The following is an 11,858-nucleotide window of genomic DNA, read 5'->3' as shown; positions in this document are numbered from 1 at the left end:
AGCCATGTGCATGGATGGTGGCCAAGGAAAGGCTTTTTCAACTGCATCGGTGTATTCCTGCCGAGACCTGTTTTATGTTCTGACTGTCCATAATGGGATTTAACTGTAATGATTTGGTATTGAATTCCCCTTAACAATCAGGGGGAATGGATCCTGACTGTTTGTAAATGTGTTTGCAAGTAGTGGAATGATTCACTCTGTATGTGCAACTCTGCTCCTGGTGTGCCAAAAGTGGGAGTAGTCAGGATGCTGGGCCGAGGGGAAGAGGTGGGCTTTGAGGATGTGGAACTAGACCTTAGCTTTCTGGGCTGTGATGGGTGGGTGTGGAAGGCTGTTTTCTGCCCCCAAGGCCTTCCTTCTATGGGCTTGCGGTAAGACTGGGTTGTGTGGGTGGCATGTCATGAATCATATGTGCTCATGTAGGTTCAAACTTGGGCCATGATGGCTTAGAATAACAAATGTCATCAATATTTATGTGATATATTGGATAGTGACAAATATTATATTTATTACCACTGCTCTGACCTGAGTATTTTATATGTCTGCTTTAATCTTCATAATTGTCCTGTGAGGTAGGGAATATTGTTATGCCCCAGTGAGAGAGCTGGTGTGAAGTCACTTCCCTGAGGTTATATAGCCTGGGATTTGAATCTAGGCTATCTGGCTCCAGAGTTCATGCCCCGACTACTATACTCTACTGCTAACTATAAAATCTGGTATGACCTGGTATTGATCAGAGGTCAGCGATCCTTTACTGTGTAACAAATCACCCCACAATATAGCAGCTTGAGAAAATACACACAACCTCAGAGTTTCTGGCGTCAGGAATCTGCGTGTAGCTTAGCTGGATCCTCTGCTTTGAGGTCTCTCAACCAAGGTGTTATCTATGGATGAGGTCCCACCATGGATAAGGTCCCATGGGTGAAGCATGACAAGGGAAGGACTAACTTCCAACTTCGCTTCTGTGGTTGTTGACAGGATTTCAACCCTCGATGGTTGTTGGGCTGAGAGCTCCAGTTTTTAGCTGGCTATTGGCTGGAAATCACCCTCAAGTTCTTGTCATGCAAAGACATCCAGCAAGGGAGAGGGTCTGCTAGCAAGGTGGAAATTGTCATCATTTAAAACTAATCTCAGAGGTGGCATTCCATAACCTTTGCCCTATTCTGTTGGTCAGAACAAGTCACCAGGCTAGGCCACACTCACAGAGAGGAGACTCCAAGAAAGGAAGATCAGCCGACCGTAGAGGAGTAGAGGGCTGTAAGCTCCACTGCCCACAACCCAAGTCTAGGGTTAGGTAAACATTCTGGAAAGCTTAAAGCTTTTCTGTCAAGGTGCAGAGCAGTTCCCTTCTATTCCCAAAGCAGTTCCCAGAGAGGGCAACCTCCTGGTGGGTTTTTTTTTCTTTGCCCTCTTGCGTAGGAGTAAAAATGAGTGGACAGATCCCATTTCTGGAAATGGCACTAAGCACTGCGACACAACCCTCTGTTTAAAACCATTTCCCACTAGCATGTCCCTAACTTCCCATCTACCTCTTGTAGTTGAGAGGTTGGTCCATTTGTGAATGACATTTACTGACATTGACTATGTAATCGGCACAGTGCATACTAGCAAAGACCCAGAGATAGAACACATAGTCCCTAGCTTTAAAAGAGCTCAAGTGTTAACATCCGGGCAGAAAATCTTCTTTGGATGCGGCGTAGCTCAAGGAAGAGATGGCTAAACAGAAGCCTTTTCAATTGCAACCAGGCGCCATGAGTTTACAACAGAGGTTAGTGAAGGATGTGTTGGGAATTCAGAGGAGAGTGAGCTCATCCTGCCTTGGAGGGGGGCTGTGCTTATGAGGATTTTTTCCAGGGGGAGGTGATGTTTGAGCTGGATATGGAATGGTGATGAGAAATTGAGGAGGTGGCGGAGGAAAAGGAAGGAATCCCCAGACACAAAAACACAGCCTACACAAAGGTCTGGAGGCTTGAGAGAGCTTAGCGTTTTCTGAGACTTCGAAGTCATCTGGTGGGGGTGTGAGTCAATGTTGCAGGACAAGGGTGCATCAGGTGGCTGAGAGCATGTCCCAGGGGCTGCTGTAAACCATGCTGCAGAGGTGTGGGAGTCTGAAAACTGCCCTCAGTTTCAGTGATTTGCTAGAAGGACTTTGTAGAACTCAACAAAACATGTTCTTTACTCATGGTATGGTTTATTACAGTGAAAGGACACAGATTAAAATCAGCAATGGGAAGTGGTACATGGGGCAGGGCCCAGGAGAGGCCAGGTGTAGGGCTTCCAGGTGTCCTTGTCCTCTCCCATTGGAGTCGCACAGACAGCATTCACTTCTCCCAGCCATGAGACGTGCTAACTAACGCTCACGGAGTATTGCCAACCAAGGACTCTCATCAGCGCCTCAGTGTCCAGAGATTTTGTTGAGGCTTAGCCATTTGATCTAGTTGACTGCCTGCATAGTTGACCTAAGTTTCCAACTCCTCAGGAGTTAAGCTGATACCATGTGGCTCAAGACCTCCCCAGCCACCACCCCTGTAAATCACACTGGAACATAGGCTACCTGGCTGTCCCAAGACCCACAGGTTAACAGACATCCTTATCGGGCAGGACATTTCAAGAGCTTAGATTTAACATTCCGGGAGCTGAGGGCAAAGGCCAAGCAGGTGAGGGCAAGGTGAGTCAGGAACAGACTAGGTCCCTGACCTCAAGGAGCACTCATCTTAGTGGGGAAGATAGATCAATACACACACATACTCTCAATGCACAAAACCACCACCGCTGACAGTTATTAACCAATAAAACTACAGGTGGTCGTACATGCTGGGAGGGAAAGACCTGCGATGTCTCAGCGAGTTGAGATGATGAGCAGAGATTTCATGAAAAGAGTGAAGAAGGAAGACATCTCTGTAACTTTTGAGTTACGACCTCAATGAATGAGGATGAGCAGTCATGTAGTGTAGGAGCTAGAGCAAAGGCATTCGGGGAGACAGAATGGCAGAGACAAAGGTGTAGAGGGCTTGGTGTGGTCGAAGGAGAGAAAGGAAACTGAGGTGGCTAGAAATATTTAGCCAGAGGGGGAGAAGGGCACACGAGAAAGCTAGACAGGATCATTATGCAGGAGCTTTGCAGGTCACCGTAAAGGGTTGGAAATTTATTCTAAGAGCAATGAACATGAAGCACATGATTCCAGCCAGCTGATTGCATTTGATTTCCAACTCCAAGGAAAGGGTGATGAGCATGAAGCACACAGAGCATCTAAAAACAAACCCATACAAAACCAGTTATCATGCAGGAAGGCACCCCGGGGAAAGGGTCTCTTAGAGAACCAGCTCAGAAGACGCTCTGGGGAGAAAGAGAAGTGATAGATGAGACACAGAGAGACTCCCGGAGGCAAGAGGAAGAATCTAAGACCCTCATCGCCCTGCAGAGCTGGAAAGCCTGCTGGGTGTCTGGTGGCTGCTGTGTAGCCGGTGATGGCAGGCAGAGGGGCAGAGTCTGAGTGACATTCCGGGGACCTTTCCTCGTCCTCAGGCATCCCAAGAGAGCCGATTGTGCTCCGTGCAACGTTGCGAGCCTGGGGTGGAAGTCTGTGTGCGTGCGTGTGCACGTGTGCATGTGTATGGGTGAGGGGGAGCTAATTTCTTGGACCTATTTCTGCGATTAAGTGAAATGTCATGGTCTTGGGACTCAACTTTTATAGCAGGTCTGTGCAAGATGTCATGTGCATGGGTGACTTCCCCAGGGGGACAGAGGAACAAGTAGAGAACCTGCTTCCGGGGGCAGCTGTACCACCTGCAAGCTCTCCGTGAATGCGGCCAAGGAAGAAGGGACTGCAGTGGCCTGAGCTCTGGTTGTGCCCTTCAGGGGCTCCCGGTCCCCTCCAGGACAGTAGCAGAGGCTGCTTAGGGAGTGGTGATGACCCTAACGCTCAGGGCACAGAAGCCCCCACTAGCTCAGGGCGTGTCTGTGTCTTGCAGCCAAGATGCCCAGCCGAGCCCGCTCCCCTGTCTGCTCCAACCTCACTGCAGCTTGGTCTTGGGGGAAGGTCATTCTGGCTCCTTCTTCCTTCAGGGCCACCGGGTGGATCTGCAACTGCTCATGATGGGGGGGGGGGGGGCGGGCAGGAATAAAGCAAGGTAAGGTTGATAGTGTCATTGGAAGGTGGGGACCGAGCATTTCAGGCTTCTGCCTCAATGTCACTTCATCAGAGGGACTTCTCTGACCTCCTCCCCCGCCCCAGACAGAATCGCCGCAGCCCCCGGGGCCCCTTCCCCATTCAGGCCTCCAGGACCATGCCTCAGACTTTCTGCCCTGCGGTGTGGCCCAGGAGGCTGACCAAGGAGACCGCATCCACCAGGCCCCCTTGCCCTCTGTCCTCCCGTTGGGCTTGGCCACTGGGAGTCTCCGGGAGGCAGCAGGTGCCTCCTTAGTGGATGGCAGGTTGGACGAGGTCCTGTTGCCTTTACAGCTCCGGCTCGCTCCAGGTTTTGGAACCTGCTCTTCTCTTGCTCCTGCAAGCCTGGGAGCCTTGCCAGCTGGCTTCCCACTCCGGCTGGTCCGGGGTGACCGACCCTCTCTGATTGCTTCCTCTTGACCCTGCCCACCTCTTCTTCCCCGTATGAAATCTTCCCATTTATGTGAGTTGAGGACTCGCCTGCTTCCTGCCTCATCCCTGACTCATGCCCTCTCCTCCCCATGATCTTTATCACATCCCCCCCGCCGCTGCTTTATTTTGCTGGGAAGCGCGGATCCTCGCCTTACACTGCACTGTATGTACTTATCGGCCTGTCTCTACGGGCTCTCTCCCTCACTGCGATGCGGGCCGCGTGCGGGCGGGAGCTCTGCTGGGATCACTCGGGATCCTCGGGGGCCCAGGACGGAGCAGCACCAGCTGGACGTCTGTCCAGTGGACACGCACCTGATCTTGTCACCCCTCTGTCCCACCGGCCCTTGGGTGCTTCCCCGGAGAGTTGGGGTTGGCAGGGGTGAGTGAGGCTCTCGGGAACCCAGGCCCCGGGGTGGGGTGGGGAACCTCGGAAGACGCCAGAGGCAGGGAGGGCCGGAGCTCGTGGGGAGCAGAGAAGCGCGGCGGCTCTGTCGGGGGCCACAGTCACACTGGGAAATCGAACGCTTTCACCTTTATTAGCACTGATAAAAATAATAGTCCATCCTCCAGGCTTTTAAATCTTACTCCATCATCATTTTCCAAGCGAAGCTGCTGAGTGTAGCGGGAACGACAGGCTTGATGAGGGTAAATCATCCTCGGTGGCTGGAGCTCCTGCCAGCATAAGACTCCAGGGGGAACGGAAGTTTTCCCCCCATTCACCTTGCAGACCACCTGAAGGATGGGGAAGATTCTTGAGGGCAAGGGCTGGCTCTTCGGACATTACCTCTCTGTCCCCAGCTTGGCCCAGCCCCCAAATAATAATAATTCTAAGGCTGAAGCCCACAGATTGTAGGCCCGGGCTGCCTGGCTTCAACTCCTGGCTCTGCACTTACGAGCTGTGCAAACGGGGCAAGTTATCGCCCATCTCTGGCCGTCTGTTTCCTCTTTGCTAAGACGGAGAAGGTAACAGTGGTCGGTAATCATGAGATGACTGTGGGGATTAAATGAGTTAATACAGATAGAGTGCTTAGACCGGCGTCAGGTGCATGTAAGTGCCCCGCTCATTTGTTGGCTATTATTATTATGAATTAGAAGCTTCCTCTGTGTCAAGTGTAACCCAGGCAGGATCTCATCATCCCTGATGAGCAGATGAGGACATTGAAGCTCGGAGAGTTTAATCACCCGTATCCAAGGTCACACATGCCTTGTTGAGGGCAGAGCCATGATTTAAGGCAGGCGGAGGGCTTCCTGGTGGCTGCCCCCGGTGGCTTTCCCATGCCGCTCCCCAAGATGAGTCACGGGCTACGGATTTGGGCCGGGGCTCGATCAAGCTGTCAGAATTCAGCAGAATCCCGGGGAGACAGAGGAAGAGTGGGGCTAGGGAGCCACAGGGCAGGGAAGCAGCATCCCTGTGTCCCAGACACTCATGGGGACCACACTCACCTCCTTCAGATTCAGGTCCCCTGGGGACCTGAATGTGTTGTCTCTTCTGGAATGCCAGATGGGGTGAGTCGGGGAATGAGAGCAGATGCCAACCAGATGGGGCAGGTCTGGGGGGTGGTCTTGGTGGAGTAAGGAAGGCAGGAGGGAGCACGCGCCCCCGAGTGCAGATGCCCAGGGACACGCACACTCCGCCACAGACCGCACCATTCGTATCGATCTACCTCATTTTCAGAAGCAAATTGATCTTGGCTTTTAACAACTTACGTAGGACAGAGAAGTCTCCGGAAATCTCTTCATGTGGCAGACAGCCTGGGGCCCCCGTGTTTGTGAGCGGGTAACTGCGAGGCCTCCCACCTCCCCCGAATGCCAAGGTCAGTGGCAAAGCTTCCCAGCCTCAGCTGGGGCCTTGGGGGAGACCGTGGAGGCGGCAGGACAGCCGAGTGACAGGGTCTGCTCTTGCTTCTTGACCAGCTGATTTTCCCCAGACCTCGTGGCTGGGGAGGGAGCGGAAGTCACCAGGGCAGCAAGGTTTGGAGATGTGGGGGCGGGTTAGGAAAGCAAAGCCCCCTCCCGGGGAGGAGGAGTGGGAGGCCACTGGGAAGGCCAAGCACCCAAGAGGTAGGTTTCGACCAGATAATTCTGCACAACAGGCTGGCCTCCTCTCTCTCAGAAGAGCGGCCCTGGAGGAACCGTCTGCCCCTTTGAGAAGAGCCCGTTGCTAAAAATGTCAAGACTATTTACTCACAGAGCAGGTGACAAGAGCTCCTCTCTCCAGTAATTAAACAGGAGGGCACTCGATGTAGAGCGAGTGTCCCCATGTCCCTGAGCAGAATGACCTGAATGCTGCAGACAGGGGGTCATCGCAGGGCCCTCCTGGCCCTCCTGGCCCCCCGGCGGGTGGGCTTGAGCCCCGTGAGCTCTGGGCCCCCCGGGGCGCCCTCTACCCAGAGAGGTGACTGCCGTGTCCCTTAATAAAGGGAGGGATGTGAGAGTTATTACCTGTCACGTGAACCCAAGATGAAATTTAGCAGCCCGAGGTGGGCACTCACCACTGATCCAAATCCGTCTCCCTGCCAGCTTCAAGTGCTGCTTAAAAAGCTAATATATAATTTAAATGTGCGGTTTGGGAATGGGCTTCCACGGGGCGGCAGCGCAGACTCCACGGTGGGTAAAGGGCCCCGGGGGACGAGTCTGGAGGGAAGAAGGAAGGCACGGGTGCTAGGTCTTTGAGAGAAGGTGACCAAGGTGTGGAGGGGCGCAGCTGCTTTTCAGCCAGACACGGAGGGCAGAGCTTCCCTGGGAAGGCCCAAGCCTTCGAGGGGCAGTGGACTGAGGGAAGGGGGGGCGCCCCTGGCCTCTGAGCAGAATGCCAGGGTGACCCTGGAGGGAGCGGTGCCCGGAGGGAACCTGCAGGTCAGCAGGAGGTGAGTCTTCTTGGAAGAATCAGCCAGAGTCGGCCCCTCACTGCTGCTGTCCCGAGCTGCGCAGGGTCCTCCCCACCAAATCCATGTCCTCCTGGAACCTCAGAATGTGCCCTAAATTTGGAAATAGAGTCTCTGCAGACTGAGTTAAGATGAGGTCATATTATTGGTTTGGGGGAGGGAGGAACCCTATATCCAATGACTGGTGTCCTTATAAGAAGAGGAGGAGAGGACAGAGAGAGACACAGGCGAGGAGGTGATGTGAACCCAGAGGCAAAGGTTGGGGTGACGAGTCTCCAGGCCCCCGACGCCATAGAGGAACAGCTCCTCCCCGGGGGGCTCCAGAAGGAATCAACCGTGCTGACACCTTGATTTCAGACTCTGGCCCCGAGAACAACTCTGTTGTTTTAAGGCCTCTGGTTCATGGTAATTTGTTGCAAAAACCCTGGGAAACTGAATGACACCCCTATGCCTCCCCACTACCCCACACCCCCCCACACCCCACCCCTGCCCGTGCAACCAAGTCCTGGAGGCGGACCTGTGGCCTGTCAGGTTTTATCCACACTGACCTAGGGCTGTCCTGGGCATCTGGGCCCAGCCCTGGACATCTGTATGGCTTGTTTTTCCTTTTTTTTTTTTTTTTTTTGCCACTCGCAGTATGAGTCCCCATCTTCCCATAGCTGTATGGATTGGGCAGGACCAGTGTCCCAAATCCCATTGGGCAGATGGAGACATAAAGGCCTGGCTGTGGCTTTCTGCGCCACACTTGGCGACAAGTAGGACGTGGAATAGGCCGGGTGCGTGGTGAGCCCGAGTCCCTGGGGCCCAGCAGGGTCCTCACTATGCCTGCATCACGCACGTGCCGCCAGGAGGGGCACGTAGCATCCCGCCAGGAGGGGCACGTAGCATTCATGTCCCGGGGGGCCCTCCCTTGTCCTCACTGACACCAGGCTAATGTCCTGGTCTCTCCTGCATGACAAGGACTGAGCTCCCCTTCGTCCTCCCTTAGTGCCACCCTCTCAAGCTGCCCCATATGGGGAGACTTACTCGCCCTTGTCTCCCGGACACCGGTTCGCGGACCCGGCCCGGACCTGGGGACGAAGCGCTGCTGGCGGCCTGTGGGCAGGCTCCCCCGGGGCAGCGAAGGGGCCCTTGGCTTGTCGCCGGGGGTGCCGGCAGCCTGGGCACCCCGTAAGCACATCGATAATCATAAAAGGAGGTAAAGTTTATTGTCTGGGCTGTTCTGGGTTCTGGAGGCGAAAAACAATGTATGAATTGCAACGATGAAAGATTTACTGCGTCTGTCAGCTGAGATAGAGGGGCTGGCTGGAATTATTGCAGCCGGGAAGAATTGTGTTTTAGGAGCTGCCCCAGGTATTAATTTGTGGCGGGCTTATCCTGTCAGGAGCCTACAATGCTCATGGTGTCGAGAAGTAATACTTTACAGGGGCCTGAGCGCCAATTGGTTGGGAGTGGGGAGTCCGAGCCCTGGAGGCACCTGATCCCCTTGGCAAGGTTTTCCAATAAGTTCCAGATGAAAAGCGTGAGGCTGCTGAGTAATATCATCTTCGGAGACTCTCAAACCGGATTTGTCCCCATCTATTGCCCCAGCTCATGGATCATCCTCCTCCCCGATGCCCAGAGCGACGCCTTCTCTGCGGCGCACTCAGGCTGCAGGCTCCGAGGCTCTCAGCTGATGGCCCGGCTCCGGAGTCCCGGGTCCGCCCGACCCTCAAGGCTCCAAGGCCTGCGACCCTCCTTCCACGGGTCCAGAGGGAAGGGCCGAGACAGCAAGGCAGCAGGACAGGATGTTCTGTGCTCCCCAGCTGCCCACCCCCATCCTGGGCACCTCATTCCTCGCAGCCTGGAGATGAAGTCGGTCCCGCCAAAGAGTCGGTTGCCCCAGTCCTTCCACCCTTCTTGGTCTCGGGGTGTCCCCGTCCAGTCTGCGTTTTGCCGAATGCCAGATCCCCAAACCAGAAATAGCTCAGAGGAGCATAGGGCTGCGCTCTCTCCTCTCAAGCCTGCGTCTTACTGTATTCTGAAGGCTTATTCACACCCTGTGAAATGCTTCTTCTCATTCACCCTCTCGCCCTTGGTCTAGGCCCTCCCGGAGCCAGAGTACATAGAGCGCATACAGCGGAGATTGGGACAGAGTGGGGCAAGGCAGAGGAGGAGAGGGGAGCTCCTGGCCCTGTGCAGGGGGGCCCAGCTCCCGCCTCCCACAGCAGCAAGCGGGAGCCAGCCGGAGTAGACACGACCAGTCCCAGGAAAGAGGTCACAGAAGGGACAGAGTTCATACCATTGGGGGCCTTTCTGGCTTTGCAAAGGGTGGTGGAGGGGCTGGCCCAGCTGACATCTGGGGTCTCAGAAACCATCGGAAGAGCCAGGTGGCAGCCAGCTGTCAGGACTCCCGGCCGATGAAGAGGATGTCCTCGGGGAAGCTCCGTGGTGTGGACTCAGACCTGAGCTGTGCCGGGCTGGGGGGCAGCCGCAATCCAGGAAAAACCGAAAAAAAGGTCTTAAAAAAAGAGGGATCCCTGGGTGGCGCAGCGGTTTAGCACCTGCCTTTGGCCCAGGGCGCGATCCTGGAGACCCGGGATCGAATCCCACGTTGGGCTCCCGGTGCATGGAGCCTGCTTCTCCCTCTGCCTGTGTCTCTGCCTCTTTCTCTCTCTCTCTCTCTGTGACTATGATAAATAAATAAAAATTAAAAAAAAAAAAAAAAAGAGCGGGTAGCTCAGCAGTTGAGCATCTGCCTTCGATCCAGGTCATGATCCTGGGATCCTGAGATCGAGTCCTGCATGGGGCTCCCTGCAGGGAGCCTGCTTCTCCCTCCGCCTGTGTCTCTGCCTCTCTCTGTGTGTCTCTCATGAATGAAGAAATAGAATGTAAAAAAAAAAAGAAAAAAATCTAGGGACAGCCAGGTTTGCTCCTGTGGATCAGCCGTGTCTCTGGAGGTCGGGTCTTCCCTCTTCCCTTTGTCTCCAGGGCAGAGGGCCAGGCAAGCCCTGCTCAGCACCGGGTGCCGTTCGGAGGAGTCCCCCAAAATGCTTGCCTGGGGTGCACCAGCTCCGGACCCGGGCTCCAAGGACTTGGGAAGGCAGTCAGAGCAGCGAGGCCCGGGTCCTGAACCTGAGATGGCCAAGCGTGTGGGGGCTTCCTCCCTGCCTGAGGCCGGGGTCCACTTGGCCAGCGTGGGGGTGCTGGGCTAGAGGGGGGCATGGAGGGAGTGCCTGGGGCTGAAGCTTTGCCCTCGGGTCCTGGCTGGGATGCCTGGCCCCTCGTGATTCAGAAGCTGCAGTCGGAACAGGGCTGGACCAGCATCCCTGAGCTGGACGCACCAGCCGGGGCTCCTTGTGGAGGGGACAAAGGGTCACTTGCCTTCCTGATGAAGCCAGGGCCACTTCCGAATGGCGACGTCTGCCGTGGTGGAGGAGGGGAGGTCTCACTGAGTCACTGGCAGGCTACCCAGCCATGAATGGCCAGCCGCTCACTCTTCCAGGGCAGCGAGGCCTCCTGGTCCACCAACGGGCCCACGGCAGGCTCCACTTTTTTGGTGGCTTCTTAAAGGCCTCGATCCCTGGTACTGCTCAGAAAGGGGCAGAAAGAGCTGCAAGGGAGGGGAGGACAAGCTGGTTCCACCCTTGTCCTTGACTGAGGTCAGGGGAGGCAGTTCTGCCCTGGGCATCAATCTGTCTGCCTGTGGCTTAGAGCAAAAAAGTAAAGGGTACATGGGGTGCAGGTGTCCTCATGGTCAAAAGCAATTTAAAAATGACAGAATAATTTTCTCACATTGATCAGATCCAGCAAAGGTAGGATTTTTCTCCCCTCTCCAGCCCCATCATCCTCACTCCCACTGTTAGACTCAGGAGAGGAAGTCTTTTCCAGCCCCCTGCCCTGTGGCTTCAGGGTTACACCCAAGGTGCCCTCGGTCTCTGCAGGAATCTGACCTCTAGGGAGCGATGGCGAGAAGAGGGGTGCATAGGGGAGGCAGTGGGTTAGTTTTGTTGGGTGGGTCTGCTGGGTCCGGGCCCAGACCTGCTCCCTCGCCAACAGGACCTCTGCTGGGTTTGCAGGACTGATCACTGGTCATGGCCTTTGTCCCACCCCTGAGCCTAGAACCAGCTGAGTGATGATGGTCCCATGCATGAGAGAGAGAGAGAGTTCGCCATCTCAGCTTTATCCCCATAAAAGCTGGATTGGCATGGGGGTGGGGCCGCAGTGGGCTTCTACTTGCTCCTGGCTGAATTGAAAATACCCACCCCACCCCACCCCCCAGAATGGCAGCCCTGACTGGCTTGGAGGAGGACGTCCCTGCATCATCGGCTCTTTATGGGGGTGCACAGATCCAATGGCAACCTTTCCATGGATCAGAAAGAGAGAGTGAGGCC

Source organism: Canis lupus, chromosome 16, assembly GCF_048164855.1.
Source record: "Canis lupus baileyi chromosome 16, mCanLup2.hap1, whole genome shotgun sequence".
Taxonomy (NCBI): Eukaryota; Metazoa; Chordata; class Mammalia; order Carnivora; family Canidae; genus Canis; species Canis lupus.
The sequence above is the reverse complement of the archived record's forward strand: the minus strand, read 5'-3'. Positions refer to the sequence as shown.